Below are 16285 nucleotides of genomic sequence, written 5' to 3'. Positions count from 1 at the left end.
GTATCAGGAAGCTGCTAGAAGACATTGGTTTTTCCCAAAACGCACCTAGTAAAGTTATGTGTCACAATACAGCTGCAATACAAATCTCAGAAAACCCAGTTCAACATGATCGAACAAAACACGTGGAGGTAGATCGACATTTCATCAAAGAGAAATTGGAAGAAAGAATCATAGAACTTCCGTATGTTTCGTCAAAAGATCAACTCGTAGATATTCTCACAAAAGCCGTCAACGGAAATGCCTTTAGTAGCTGTTTGAGCAAGTTAAGTATTGGTGATCCCATTACTTAACTTGAGGGGGAGTGTCGGAAAATGAGCAATATGTCATAGTTTAGGGGCTGAATGTGTAACATGGTGTTCTATATAAACACCCTTCTTTGTAACCCTAATTCTTGTTCAATACAATTTCAATACAAATCAAACCCATTACAAAGTCTATTCTCTATACCTGTCAACAATTCAACTTAAATAATAAAAATAAAAATAATAATAATAATCTATACTATATTATAATGCATGAGAGAGGGGCATTTTAAGATACCAAAAAAATTAGAACTTTTTTCCTCTTAATTTATAAATACACCCATAAATAAGGGAAAATTGGTCTTTTAAACAATAGTTATATTTTAGCCTGTAACACCCCAAAAACGGGTTTAGTAATTAAACTCCGATAATATTAAAGAATGGGTAAAATATTATCAGTAGTAAAAGTTGACCGGTGTGACATCTGTGCTTGTGATATCATTTTGCAGACTCTGAACAATACAATATTAATAAAACAATGTGTTTTGATCCCAATGTTTGTCATTTATGTTTGATTTTATACTCATGTTGATTTTTGATCGATTTTGAACTCTATATCGCTTTCTGGAAAGTTATACGCGAACTGATGCGTTAACACGATCAGTAAAACGCGACAAACACTCCGGAACATCATCATAAACTTAACATACCTTAAATAACCTTTACATAACTTAGAAATAAGTTTTAAAGGCTTTGGTATGGCAAAAACAAGTTTATTCGCTCTCAGGGACTATTTGCGTCAACTTGCAAAAGTCTGCCGTTTCGTAAGCCAACGTACAGTCCGGAACTTGATCATAAGTTAAACATACCATATATAACCTAAACATGGTTTAGAAATAAGCTTTGATAGGTTCGGTGTGCGAAAACATGCTTATATGATCTTACAGGGACTAAAAGTGTCAAAAACGGCGTAAGTTTGCATTTTCGCGCATATCTTACGTTCTGACCACTTCTGGACATCCAAAATTTTTGTACACACTAAAATATTTTTATTTTAGTGATCGGCATGCAAAAATTCCATTCGTTTCGCAATTTGGATCATTTTCGCGCTCGTTACGATTTCCGTCGTAATTAACGAACAACGCGACCGTACGACCAAACGAACCAACATCCGACATATTTTTGAGCATGTTTCATGTTCCCTATACTTTAACTTCATTATGAAGCTTAAAAATGGGCTTGACGGGTGTTAGAAGTGCCAATACGCGTTGAAACAAGCTTAGGGGCCAAATCTGTCATTTTGGGAAACTTGCTGATCTGCAGCAAGGTCCTTACGGACCGTAAGGGTCCCCTTGCGGACCGTAAAGGATGCCCAGCGACCAGAAATCATATTTTGCTAATTGTTTGATAATTCAGGGCCTGTTATGGTTAATTCTTTGTGTGGTGGGCAAGTTTGTGTGTTCACCAAGGCTTCTAATCAGCTTGTAACACATGTATGGCTAGGATTAATGCTTAATGACCAAGCAAAACACTTGTAATGATCCTAGTTCATTACTACAACTATAAATAGCCATCCAAACTCCTTCATTCTTTGCTCATTTCTTCTCATTCTCTCTTCACTTCTGCTTTGGAGCTCTCTCTCAAGCATTTGGGACTTTGTCTTCTTGTAGAAAAGATAGCAAGGACCCTTAGTGAGCATTCTTTCATTTCTTTTTATGGCTTTTTCCTTATGTAGTGCAGAAAGTCAAACGTTTGGCCAACAGTTTGACTTTCGGTTTTGACCATCAATTGGTCAAGTCAAAGTTCAATTGAACTTTGAAACGTGATTGTAATCACGATAGTTATAATCCTTCGTGATTATAGCCGCTGATTACCACATTAGCTAGTTGTAGTGTCGAGTCAAAGTTTCGGTCAAAATGCGTTTTAGCACGCATTTTGCCTCGGAACTACTTTAGGGTATCAAAACACTTTGTTTTGATACCACATCAGTAGGTTAAACATGTTTTGACATGTTTAACTCGACACTATTAGTTTGTGCTTGTTTAGGGTCGTAAGGTAAGCGGTCTAAACAACCGCTTATACTTCCGAACCCGACCCGTTTGGTCGATCTTTAGGATCCGACCAAGCTTAGTTAGTGATCATAGTTCCATAGGGAATAACCTCTGAGGTTATAACCTTATGATTACATAGGATTGGTTAGTCATATGCTTGTTAGCTTGTATGCCCATAGGAAATGGGCAAAATACCCTTTTAAAGCATAAATCCGTATTTTGACCATGTGAACATATTTTTGACATGTAACCTGATTTAGAAACATGTTTAGGGATAATTGGGCATGTAAGACTTGGCATAGCACATAGTTAACCATCCGAACATAGTTTTACGCTAACGACGCATTATAGTGACTTATGTCACCATAATGGGTCAAAACGGGTCAAAAGCACTTAGGTAGGCTTTCCAATCAGAATGTAGGGCCTATTAAATCATACCATATGAGTTCAATTACTCATTTGATTTATAGAACCTCATTCTATCCTATCTCCTGATTTAGGGCCGTTTATTGACATAGTTAACTATACTAGGTGCCGGTTGATTCCGTGACCCTTGGAGCTTAAATTGGTCTTATTCTCAAGACTAATTAGCAATCCCAAGTGAGTACATAGTTCCCCTCTTTTACCGTTTTCAAATACTTTGGGGTGATACACATGTACATACATGTTACTTTTGTGTATTTCATGCTTTTATGACATAAACATGCTACTTTCACCTAGTACATATATAGTACATGCTTTCCATTGTGTTTTGCTATGTATGTCAAGCATGCTAGCACATTGATTTGTTACACATTTGTTGCATTTGTTTACTTAGCATATGTAACACATTGTTTTACATGACGTTTCTGCTATGTATGTTTACTGAGCATGCTAGCACATTGTTTTTATATGAACATTTCTACTAGGCATGTTTACTTAGCATTCCTAGTACATGGTGTTCACATGCTACATTGGTTATGACATTTGGTATGTTCAATCGGGACAATAATACATTCATTAACATTAGCTACGCTGGTCGGACTTATGTAATGGTACCATAGGAATTGACAACTCCCGTTTCCGACTTCCTAGGTATGTTTGGAAGTTGGGAATGACAGAATCCGACTATATAACTTTAGATGAACCTTTAATTCGTTTAAGGGTTTGTCGCCATAGTCGCAAGGCTTGAATGTATGCGATTAACATTACTGCATAAATGTTTGTAATCATAAAGCATTGTTTTTTGCGAAACATAACATTTGATTTAAACTTAGGTTTATTCAAAAACATTGTTTTGTACATTTTCTATGGGGTTGAGTAGCTTCTAGTTATTCACCATACATGACACAGTTTATACATTGACATTTTTCACATAGTTTAAGTAGATGATTTCCTACTTGCTATGCATTACATTGGTTATACATGATACATGTTTCACATGACATTTAACATGGTTTTCACATAAACATTTTTGGCATTGAACATGTTGGTTGGTTATTGATAAGTGACTTATGTGACGGGGCTATGTGTTATATAATAAAAGCATGGTGGATACGCCGCTGGTACTTCCTATATATAAGTGCTTTTATTGTATTATACATTGTTGCGTTATATGAATCACTTGGGCAAGACATGAAACATTTTTATACAAGAACAGGACACTGTTTTACAAAAGTACACATTTTATCCAAATTCATTTTCACTTGGTTATTTATTTAACCATGCATTATCATTTCATCATCATTTGATTTTTCATTGATTTTCACATGGTTTTACAAAGGAAAACACTTTTCAAGGATTTATGACTACATTTTATTAAACACTTCTTTCAAATACAAGTCATGAATCTGCATAAACAAAACCTATGTATCTCACAGGCATTTTTATGCTGACGTACCTATTTTTACATGTGTTTCAGGTGCTAATGCATAAGGGTGTTTGTGCTACACTTAGGTGGACTCGGGCCTTAGTGACTTAAAAGACAGTTATTATGTAGTTTATTTGAACTCAAGACAATGTTACTTTAATTTTAATAATACAAAACTTTATTTGCCATGGTTGTTGAAACAATAATTCTGTCGCTACTCACCTCCCCGGCGTTTCCGCCGCGGCTTTCGTTGTTTTACCGCGGCCGGGGTGTGACAGAAGAGTTGGTATCAGAGCCAATGGTTATAAGGAATTAGGTTATTAGCAATGCTTTGACCTAGACTATAACTTTAGGACCCTAACACAAGTTTACTTGTGTTTAGATTTTAAAACAATACCTGTCACCTATCCTTAGGTGATTACCAAAACTTGAACATAATATTCCAAAATGATTTTGAAATCAATCATCTATCCTTAGATGATTTCTTTTTGGCCTCGTGCCTTCCAAATTTTTCAAAATCTCGTCAAAGTTTTGGGTCTAAATAATGTGAACACGTGCAAACTGGAAGAGTGAATGCCTGTACCCTGAGTTTTCTGTCTAAGGCTAGAGTGTTCGTACAAATCCGCAGTATCGGACCAGTCACTCTTACCTGGGAACTCTTGGGGTGAGTGTTCACTTATAGGCGAGCATGTCTTCGCGATACATTATTATGACTCATTTACTTTGATTTGTCACTGTGTGTTGTTTGTTTGCTTTGTGGTAACAAACAAATGACCACCTTCCTTGCTTTTGTCGATTTTATTGATATCTCATCACATCATCTCACTCGTTTTCTCTCATGTTTCCTCTTTTAGAATGCCTCCTCGACGTAACGTTCCTCAACCTGATGCCGAACTGGCAGCTATTATAGCACAGCATATGGCTGCTATGCTACCTGGTCTCATAACTCAAATAAACCAAGCCATCAATAACAATGCTAATGCACCTGCTCTGTGCAACTTTAAACAGTTTAACTCGGCTAAACCGCTCAAGTTTAGTGGTACTGAAGGAGCAACAGGGCTCCTACAGTGGTTTGAGAGTCTTGAGAGCACATTTCGCCATGTTCAGTGTCCGAACAACCGTAAAGTCGAGTTTGCTTCGAGTGTATTTCAAAAGAGGGCCCTTACCTGGTGGAATGGGGTAATGAGAGATAGAGGTGCAGATGTTGCTTTGGGTCAGACTTGGGAGGAACTCAGGGCTCTCATGATGAGAGAATTCTATCCTCGACATGAGCAGAGGGCACTCGAAGATGAGTTCAAAGATCTGAAGCAAGTCAGTGGTGAACACCGGGCTTACACTGACAGATATGAGGAGTTAAGCTTGCTCTGTCCGACAATGGTCACGCCTTTGGATAAGGCTATTGAGAAGTACATAGACGGTTTGCCAGATCCTGTTCAGGATATTGTCACTGGCAGTCACCCTACTACCGTCCGACAGGCCATTGAGCTAGCTGCTACCCTTACTGAATCCCAAATCAAGAAGGGTAAACTCCACAGGAAAGGTGACAAGAAGCAGAAACAGTCTGATAACACCAAGGAGAGTAAGGGCAAGAAGGCTGCTGAGTCTTCGAAGAAATCGAGGAAGCGTAAGGCTTCCAAGAATTTTGTTGTTACCGCTCAGACTAATCAGGCTGCTCCTAATCAGGCAGCGCAGAATCAGGTTGCACAACCTGCTGCCAAGAGGCAGTATGCTGGTAATGCACCCCTGTGCAATAGATGTAATAGCCACCACCAGCCACAGATGCAATGCCGTATCTGCACGAATTGTGGCAAGTCTGGTCATCTTGCGAACACATGCCGTTTTATTCCTAATCTGAACCCAGTAGTACAAAACCCTGCCCAGAATCCTGCACGACCTCACTTTCCGCCTGGTTCATGTTTCAACTGTGGGGATCTGACCCACTACAGGAACAATTGCCCGAGGTTGGCAAACGCAAATCAGGCACCGGCTCATGGTAGAGCTTTTAATCTGAATGCCAATGAGGCTCGCGCGGATAACGAAGTGGTGAACGGTACGTTCCTTGTTAACAACCATCCTGCTTCTGTTCTATTTGATTCGGGTGCCGATAAGAGTTTTGTGTCCTTAGCATTTGAGCCTTTGCTTGCGATGACTAGAACAAAACTAGGAAAGCCCTTGACAGTAGAAGTAGCTAGTGGTGAACCTGTTGTACTCGACTCAGTTCTTCGAAATTGCCAGTTGAATCTCAATAACCATCTTTTCCCTCTCGATCTCACACCGATGCAACTCGGGAGCTTCGATGTTATAGTAGGAATGGATTGGTTATCGAAGTACCATGCTGAGGTGGTATGTTTTGAGAAGTTGGTCCGTATACCGCTATCGACTGGTGAGATCTTAGAAGTTCGTGGGGAGAAACCTGCTAGTAGCCTTAAACTCATGTCTTGTACCCAAGCCCGCAAATATCTACGCAAGAAATATGTTGCTTTCTTAGCACATGTCGTAGAGGATAAAGGCAAGGGTAAGACTATCCAAGATATCCCTGTTGTTCGGGATTATCCAGAGGTGTTTCCTGAGGAATTACCTGGTTTACCCCCTGTACGCCAAGTTGAGTTCCGTATTGATCTTGTACCTGGCGCTAATCCCATTGCTAAATCACCTTATCGTCTTACACCGTCTGAGATGCAAGAGTTATCTAAACAGCTTCAGGAGCTTTCTGACTAAGGATTCATCCGTCCAAGCTTTTCCCCTTGGGGCGCTCCTGTCCTATTTGTGAAAAAGAAAGATGGATCATTCAGAATGTGTATCGATTACCGTGAGCTTAACAAGCTTACCATCAAGAATCGATATCCCCTACCTCGCATTGATGATCTCTTTGATCAGCTACAGGGTGCTACTTGCTTTTCAAAGATTGATCTACGTTCTGGGTATCATCAACTTCGAGTTCTCGAAGAAGATATTCCCAAGACAGCCTTTCGTACGCGTTATGGTCATTATGAGTTTACTGTTATGCCTTTCGGTTTAACAAATGCTCCAGCTGTTTTCATGGACTTGATGAATAGGGTTTGTAAGCCTTACTTGGACAAGTTCATCATCGTCTTCATTGATGATATTCTGATCTATTTTAAGACTCGAGCTGATCATGAGCAACATCTTCGTCTTACAATGGAGCTCCTAAAGAAAGAACAGCTTTTCGCCAAATTCTCCAAGTGCGAATTCTGGCTTAAGGAAGTTCAATTTTTGGGGCACATAGTCAACGAACAAGGTATACATGTAGATCCCGCCAAAATCAGTGCGATTAAGGATTGGGATACTCCTACTACTCCTACCGAGGTTTGTTCATTTCTTGGTCTAGCGGGTTACTACCGCCGTTTCATTGAAAACTTCTCCAAGATTGCGGTTCCTCTCACTGCTTTAACTCAGAAAAGCAAACCTTTTGAGTGGGGATCCAAACAGGAAGAAGCTTTTCAGACTTTGAAACAGAAACTCTGCAATGCACCTATTCTATCTTTACCCGAGGGTAATGACGATTTTGTTGTGTATTGTGATGCATCCAACTTAGGCCTTGGCTGCGTTCTTATGCAAAGAAACAAAGTTATAGCCTATGCATCAAGACAGCTGAAGGTGCATGAGAAGAACTACACCACTCATGATCTTGAGTTAGGTGCAGTAGTCTTTGCTCTCAAAATCTGGAGACACTACCTTTACGGTACAAAGTGTGTAGTGTTTACTGACCATAAGAGTCTCCAGCATATCTTCAATCAGAAAGAACTAAACATGAGGCAACGACGTTGGATTGAACTCCTAAACGACTACGATTGCGAAATTCGCTACCATCCTGGTAAGGCGAATGTCGTGGCTGACGCATTGAGTCGTAAGGAACGTGTCAAGCTTCACTGTGTTCAAGTTCATTCTGACATTCAATCTCGTATAATTCAGGCTCAACATACTTGTGTTGCATAAGACTTGATGGGTAAAGAGTTACCGTGTCATACCAATCCTGAGCTTGAACTAAGAGATTTTGGGATTTTCTATTACATGGGCCGTTTGTGGGTCCCAAGTATAGACAATCTTCGCACTTTGCTTATGGATGAAGCTCCCAAGTCTCGTTATTCAATTCATCCTGGTGCAGACAAAATGTATAAGGATCTTCAAACCCAGTATTGGTGGCCGGGTATGAAGAAAGACATTGCCTTATATGTTTCAAAATGCCTTACTTGTCTCAAGGTTAAGGCAGAACATCAACATCCCTCTGGATTATTGGAGCAACCAGAGATTCCGGTTTGGAAATGGGAAAACATTTCTATGGATCTCATTACCAAGTTACCGCGCACTAAGAAAGGTCATGACGCCATTTGTGTTGTTGTTGATCGTCTTACAAAGTCAGCACATTTCTTGCCGATCCGTGAGGATCTATCTGCTGACAAGCTTGCCAAGATCTATGTTGATGAGATTGTATCTCGACATGGTGTTCCTTTGAACATTATATCTGACAGAGATGCTCGATTCTCATCTCGTTTTTGGAGAACCATGCAATCTGCCATGGGTACTCAACTTCATTTGAGCTCAGCGTACCATCCGCAGACAGATGGTCAATCTGAGAGAACAATCCAGACACTGGAGGATATGCTTAGAGCGTGTGTGATTGACTTTGGTGGTAGTTGGGATTCGCATCTTCCATTGATCGAATTCTCCTACAACAAGAGTTATCACTCTAGCATCAATATGGCTCATTTCGAAGCTTTATACGGTCGAAAATGTCGTTCACCGGTCTGCTGGAATGAGATAGGTGAAGCTCAGCTTACTGGACCTGAACTCATTCTAGAGACTACAGATAAGGTCAAGAAGATTCGTGAAAACCTTCAGACAGCTAGAAGCTATCAGAAGTGTTATGCGGATCGATGACGCAAGCCCTTGGAATTCCAAGTTGGTGATCACGTCCTACTCAAGGTATCCCCTTGGAAACGTGTGATTAGATTTGGGAAGAAAGGAAAACTTGCACCTCGCTATGTTGGACCATTCAAGATCGTTGAAAGAGTCGGAAAAGTAGCCTACAAACTTGAGCTACCTCCTGAACTTGGAAATGTTCATCCAACATTCCACGTGTCCAATCTCAGAAAGTGTTTAGCTGATGAGAACCTCCACATACCACTTGATGAAATTCGTGTTGATAACACGATGCACTTTGTTGAGAAACCTGTGGAGATAGTGGACCGTTCATTTAAGCAGTTGAAAGGCAAGCGGATTAAATTGGTCAAAGTTCGCTGGGAATCTAAACGTGGCCCAGAATTTACATAGGAACGTGAAGATCAGATGAAAGCGAAATATCCGCATCTATTCTCACAAGTTTCCTCTAAATAAATTTCGGGACGAAATTTCCTGAAGTAGGGGAGACTGTGACATCTGTGCTTGTGATATCATTTTGCAGACTCTGAACAATACAATATTAATAAAACAATGTGTTTTGATCCCAATGTTTGTCATTTATGTTTTATTTTATACTCATGTTGATTTTTGATCGATTTTGAACTCTATATCGCTTTCTGGAAAGTTATACGCGAACTGATGCGTTAACACGATCAGTAAAACGCGACAAACACTCCGGAACATCATCATAAACTTAACATACCTTAAATAACCTTTACATAACTTAGAAATAAGTTTTAAAGGCTTTGGTATGGCAAAAACAAGTTTATTCGCTCTCAGGGACTATTTGCGTCAACTTGCAAAAGTCTGCCGTTTCGTAAGCCAACGTACAGTCCGGAACTTGATCATAAGTTAAACATACCATATATAACCTAAACATGGTTTAGAAATAAGCTTTGATAGGTTCCGTGTGCGAAAACATGCTTATATGATCTTACAGGGACTAAAAGTGTCAAAAACGGCGTAAGTTTGCATTTTCGCGCATATCTTACGTTCTGACCACTTCTGGACATCCAAAATTTTTGTACACACTAAAATATTTTTATTTTAGTGATCGGCATGCAAAAATTCCATTCGTTTCGCAATTTGGATCATTTTCGCGCTCGTTACGATTTCCGTCGTAATTAACGAACAACGCGACCGTACGACCAAACGAACCAACATCCGACATATTTTTGAGCATGTTTCATGTTCCCTATACTTTAACTTCATTATGAAGCTTAAAAATGGGCTTGACGGGTGTTAGAAGTGCCAATACGCGTTGAAACAAGCTCAGGGGCCAAATCTGTCATTTTGGGAAACTTGCTGATCTGCAGCATGGTCCTTACGGACCGTAAGGGTCCCCTTGCGGACTGTAAAGGATGCCCAGCAACCAGAAATCATATTTTGCTAACTGTTTGATAATTCAGGGGCTGTTATGGTTAATTCTTTGTGTGGTGGGCAAGTTTGTGTGTTCACCAAGGCTTCTAATCAGCTTGTAACACATGTATGGCTAGGATTAATGCTTAATGACCAAGCAAAACACTTGTAATGATCCTAGTGCATTACTACAACTATAAATAGCCATCCAAACTCCTTCATTCTTTGCTCATTTCTTCTCATTCTCTCTTCACATCTGCTTTAGAGCTCTCTCTCAAGCATTTGGGACTTTGTCTTCTTGTAGAAAAGATAGCAAGGACCCTTAGTGAGCATTCTTTCATTTCTTTTTATGGCTTTTTCCTTATGTAGTGCAGAAAGTCAAACGTTTGGCCAACAGTTTGACTTTCGGTTTTGACCATCAATTGGTCAAGTCAAAGTTCAATTGAACTTTGAAACGTGATTGTAATCACGATAGTTATAATCCTTCGTGATTATAGCCGCTGATTACCACATTAGCTAGTTGTAGTGTCGAGTCAAAGTTTCGGTCAAAATGCGTTTTAGCACGCATTTTGCCTCGGAACTACTTTAGGGTATCAAAACACTTTGTTTTGATACCACATCAGTAGGTTAAACATGTTTTGACATGTTTAACTCGACACTATTAGTTTGTGCTTGTTTAGGGTCGTAAGGTAAGCGGTCTAAACAACCGCTTATACTTCTGAACCCGACCCGTTTGGTCGATCTTTTGGATCCGACCAAGCTTAGTTAGTGATCATAGTTACATAGGGAATAACCTCTGAGGTTATAACCTTATGATCACATAGGATTGGTTAGTCATATGCTTGTTAGCTTGTATGCCCATAGGAAATGGGCAAAATACCCTTTTAAAGCATAAATCCGTATTTTGATCATGTGAACATATTTTTGACATGTAACCTGATTTAGAAACATGTTTAGGGATAATTGGGCATGTAAGACTTGGCATAGCACATAGTTAACCATCCGAACATAGTTTTACGCTAACGACGCATTATAGTGACTTATGTCACCGTAATGGGTCAAAACGGGTCAAAAGCACTTAGGTAGGCTTTCCAATCAGAATGTAGGGCCTACTAAATCATACCATATGAGTTCAATTACTCATTTGATTTATAGAACCTCATTCTATCCTATCTCCCGATTTAGGGCCGTTTATTAACATAGTTACCTATACTAGGTGCCGGTTGATTCCGTGACCCTTGGAGCTTAAATTGGTCTTATTCTCAAGACTAATTAGCAATCCCAAGTGAGTACATAGTTCCCCTCTTTTACCGTTTTCAAATACTTTGGGGTGATACACATGTACATACATGTTACTTTTGTGTATTTCATGCTTTTATGACATAAACATGCTACTTTCACCTAGTACATATATAGTACATGCTTTCCATTGTGTTTTGCTATGTATGTCAAGCATGCTAGCACATTGATTTGTTACACATTTGTTGCATATGTTTACTTAGCATATGTAACACATTGTTTTACATGACGTTTCTGCTATGTATGTTTACTGAGCATGCTAGCACATTGTTTTTATATGAACATTTCTACTAGGCATGTTTACTTAGCATTCCTAGTACATGGTTTTCACATGCTACATTGGTTATGACATTTGGTATGTTCAATCGGGACAATAATACATTCATTAACATTAGCTACGCCGCTCGGACTTATGTAATGGTACCATAGGAATTGACAACTCCCGTTTCCGACTTCCTAGGTATGTTTGGAAGTTGGGAATGACAGAATCCGACTACATAACTTTAGATGAACCTTTAATTCGTTTAAGGGTTTGTCACCACAGTCGCAAGGCTTGAATGTATGCGATTAACATTACTGCATAAATGTTTGTAATCATAAAGCATTGTTTTTCTGCGAAACATAACATTTGATTTAAACTTAGGTTTATTCAAAAACATTGTTTTGTACATTTTCTATGGGGCTGAGTAGCTTCTAGTTATTCACCATGCATGACACAGTTTATACATTGACATTTTTCACATAGTTTAAGTAGATGATTTCCTACTTGCTATGCATTACATTGGTTATACATGATACATGTTTCACATGACATTTAACATGGTTTTCACATAAACATTTTTGGCATTGAACATGTTGGTTGGTTATTGATAAGTGACTTATGTGACGGGGCTATGTGTTATATAATAAAAGCATGGTGGATACGCCGCTGGTACTTCCTATATATAAGTGCTTTTATTGTATTATACATTGTTGCGTTATATGAATCACTTGGGCAAGACATGAAACATTTTTATACAAGAACAGGACACTGTTTTACAAAAGTACACATTTTATCCAAATTCATTTTCACTTGGTTATTTATTTAACCATGCATTATCATTTCATCATCATTTGATTTTTCATTGATTTTCACATGGTTTTACAAAGGAAAACACTTTTCAAGGATTTATGACTACATTTTATTAAACACTTCTTTCAAATACAAGTCATGAATCTGCATAAACAAAACCTATGTATCTCACAGGCATTTTTATGCTGACGTACCTATTTTTACATGTGTTTCAGGTGCTAATGCATAAGGGTGTTTGTGCTACACTTAGGTGGACTCGGGCCTTAGTGACTTAAAAGACAGTTATTATGTAGTTTATTTGAACTCAAGACAATGTAACTTTAATTTTAATAATACAAAACTTTATTTGCCATGGTTGTTGAAACAATAATTCTGTCGCTACTCACCTCCCCGGCGTTTCCGCCGCGACTTTCGTTGTTTTACCGCGGCCGGGGTGTGACAACCGGAATAAGCGTTAGAATTTTAAATAATCAAAGCTAACGCTAATTAAAGTGAACAAATACTTTGTAGTAAGTAAAAGTTTATAAAAGGCTCGGGTGAGTGGGGCTTAAATTGAATCGGGTTGTAACACCCCAAATTTAAGTAATTTTTTAGTGAGTGTTGTATGGGGGTTTAAACAAAACTAAACATGAGTGACCTAAACTATAAAAAAGGAAACTCATGTTTTTAAAACAAGAAAATTAGACATAATACACACATATTGTGTGTGTATGTCGATCATCAGGAGAAAAGAAAAGGGAGCAACCCTAGTTGATCAAATTCCATCAAATTGAAGGGGTAATTAGAGCCCAAATTAGTGCATGAACGCGTATTATCGATCACCTAAACGAGGGGATCATAAGGTATGTTTAAAAACCTATATTTGGTGAAAGTCATAACTTGAGACAAGTACAATACTTGCAATTAGATTGTTGGATTATGATCCAAAGATGAAATATGGTGTGTGTATGCTTAATTCGTTAGATATAATGAAATTATGAAATACTTGATGTAAGGTTACTTGTAAGTGATTAACAAGTAGATTATCAAGTGGGTTTTGATAATATGATTAAGTTTATGATATACTTATGTTTATACTTATATTCCTATTACTATCATGAATGATAGTAATAGGAAGATAATTGAACGATCAATGAGTTTGAGTTCATGTTCATACTTTCCATGAAATGGGTTTTGTATGATAAGAGGAAATTGATGTTATATTCATGTTAATATATGTTTGAAATCATCATGTGTATATGAATGATTGAAATCTTTGGTTAAATTTGATGTTTGAGTAATTTTCATACACATGATGCAATAGATTGTTTCATGGTGATGAAACAATCCCTATGTTCTTATATAATGAATAATAAATTAGCATACAATGAATATAAATTATGTTAACGTGATGTTAACAATCACATGAACTAGTTGAGGAATTTAGTTAAAAGGGTAGCTTAGAAATAATGCCTACCGGATATTACATAAAATGCCTAAGTGAGTTCGTTGAACCAATTTGTGCATTTGCTTAATAGGCAGTTGACTTTTAAAAGTCAAACTGACCTATGCTAAGATCGAATGATAATTTTGATATGAAATTCGTAAGATGGAATAGTCGCGATAAATGATAACTAATCTAACCATCTTGTAAATGATAAATGATAGTTTGACGCTTGGCAAGCTAGGTGGAAGCTTGGGGAAGAAGCGGATCAAACGGATCAAGTATGCGGGAAAAAGCATTATTTGATGCAAGGTAAGTAAAGCTTACATCTTTTAAGTAGAACACCTACTTTTGTATTGGTTAAAAATAAGGTAATTTAGTATTAGAAATACGATGTTCCGACGTGGAATGATACGGGTCGGAACAAGTGAAAATGGTAAGAAACCATTTTTGATGTTAAAAAGGGGTAAAACGATAATTTGGTCATGTGATGACGAATAAATAAAGAGTTTGAAAAGTCACCTTATGGTGTAATCCATAATGGGTAAAAAGGGTAAAATAGTAATCTGGTCACGAGTTGACGGATAAATAATGAGTTTTGAAAAAGATACCCTATGGCGTAAGTCCTTCGTGGTAAAAAGGACTAAGCTGACCAAAGCGCCCTCGAATGATAAACTGGGCAAAGGACCCTTAAGGGTAGTTTAAGCATGAATTCTATAATTCGGTCATCCTTACGATAGTATAAAATAGAAGGCTTAAACCATTTTGGCTTAAAGCTAAATATTGGGTCATTTTCGTAAAATGTCTAACTTGGGGGTAGAATGGGAATATAATGATTTTTCCCATTCACGATCCATCACATTTGAAGTTGTGATGATATATAATTGAAAATCAAAAGTGGGAACGTGAACTAAAAATAATCGGACTAGGTTAGCGAGTCATGATTGAAAGATTTGGAATTCTTAAAAAGAATTCGGTTTAATCAAAGTTCGGCCTTTGAAAGGTCGAACGGGTCAATTAGCAAAACCATGAACTGGATAGAGAACACATAAAACACAAGAATAATACCCCGGGTTATGGGGTATAGTCATAAAAATAATGTTCTTGCAAAATGATGTAACATCTATGAGATCGTTTGCTTAAACAAGCAAACGGGTCAATTATTTAAAATATATATATTGGAATCAATAGCGTAAAACAAATTTGGTGAATCCGGATCATGGGTTCACAAGTTAGAAATGTGGGCAAATGTTTTACGAACACGTAGGAAAAAGTTTCGTGTGAAACGGATGCGAATTGATCAAGTTACGTAAGTTTTCGTAACAAAAACGACAAAGTTGGAAAAGTTGCAGAGCAGCCAACCGTAATCTACGGTTGCCAGCTGTAGCCTACGGTTGCCAGCTGCTGCCAAAGCAGTTTAGGTGTGCCATAAGCTGTGGCACGCAGCCGTAGCCTACGACGGGATCTTCCAAAATTGAGTTTGTTTGTTTGTTTGATATTTTTGGGTTATGAAACCATGTTTAAGCACCATATAACTAACATAGAAGTTGTTATTGGTGTATAGGTGATAGCTAGGACCTTGCGGATGATGATCAAGCTCCACAAAGAACCGAACACAATCAAAGTTCAAGCTTCCGCATTATGTTAAGTTGTTTACGAAACTAAACAAAGATATCATGTATAATGTTCTAATGATATGAAGTTTTTGATAAACTCTAAAATATGTACGCATGTGTATTTGCAATTGTATATTTTAAATGCAAAGTTTTTATCAAATTTCAATAAATCAAGTTAGGGTCTTACATAGCCCCCTATTTTATCACACTTTAATCCCTAAGTTATAACATAATTATGGGTAATTAGTTACATTTTTCTCGATCCACAACAAACTTATAATTCTTTTACGTATTTTTGTCATATCTTATAAACCATAATATTTTAAAAAATCCAAAAGTACCATGATGACCTGCTTATTTTTGTCGATGTTTCGATAGTTATCTTGGTTAGTATTGACGTGTGGATTAAAAGGTACAAGTAGATGATGCTTTAGTGTACAAGTGATTAAAGCCC

This window comes from Helianthus annuus, chromosome 5 (genome assembly GCF_002127325.2).
Source record: "Helianthus annuus cultivar XRQ/B chromosome 5, HanXRQr2.0-SUNRISE, whole genome shotgun sequence".
Lineage (NCBI taxonomy): Eukaryota > Viridiplantae > Streptophyta > Magnoliopsida > Asterales > Asteraceae > Helianthus > Helianthus annuus.
Note: the sequence above shows the minus strand (reverse complement) of the source record.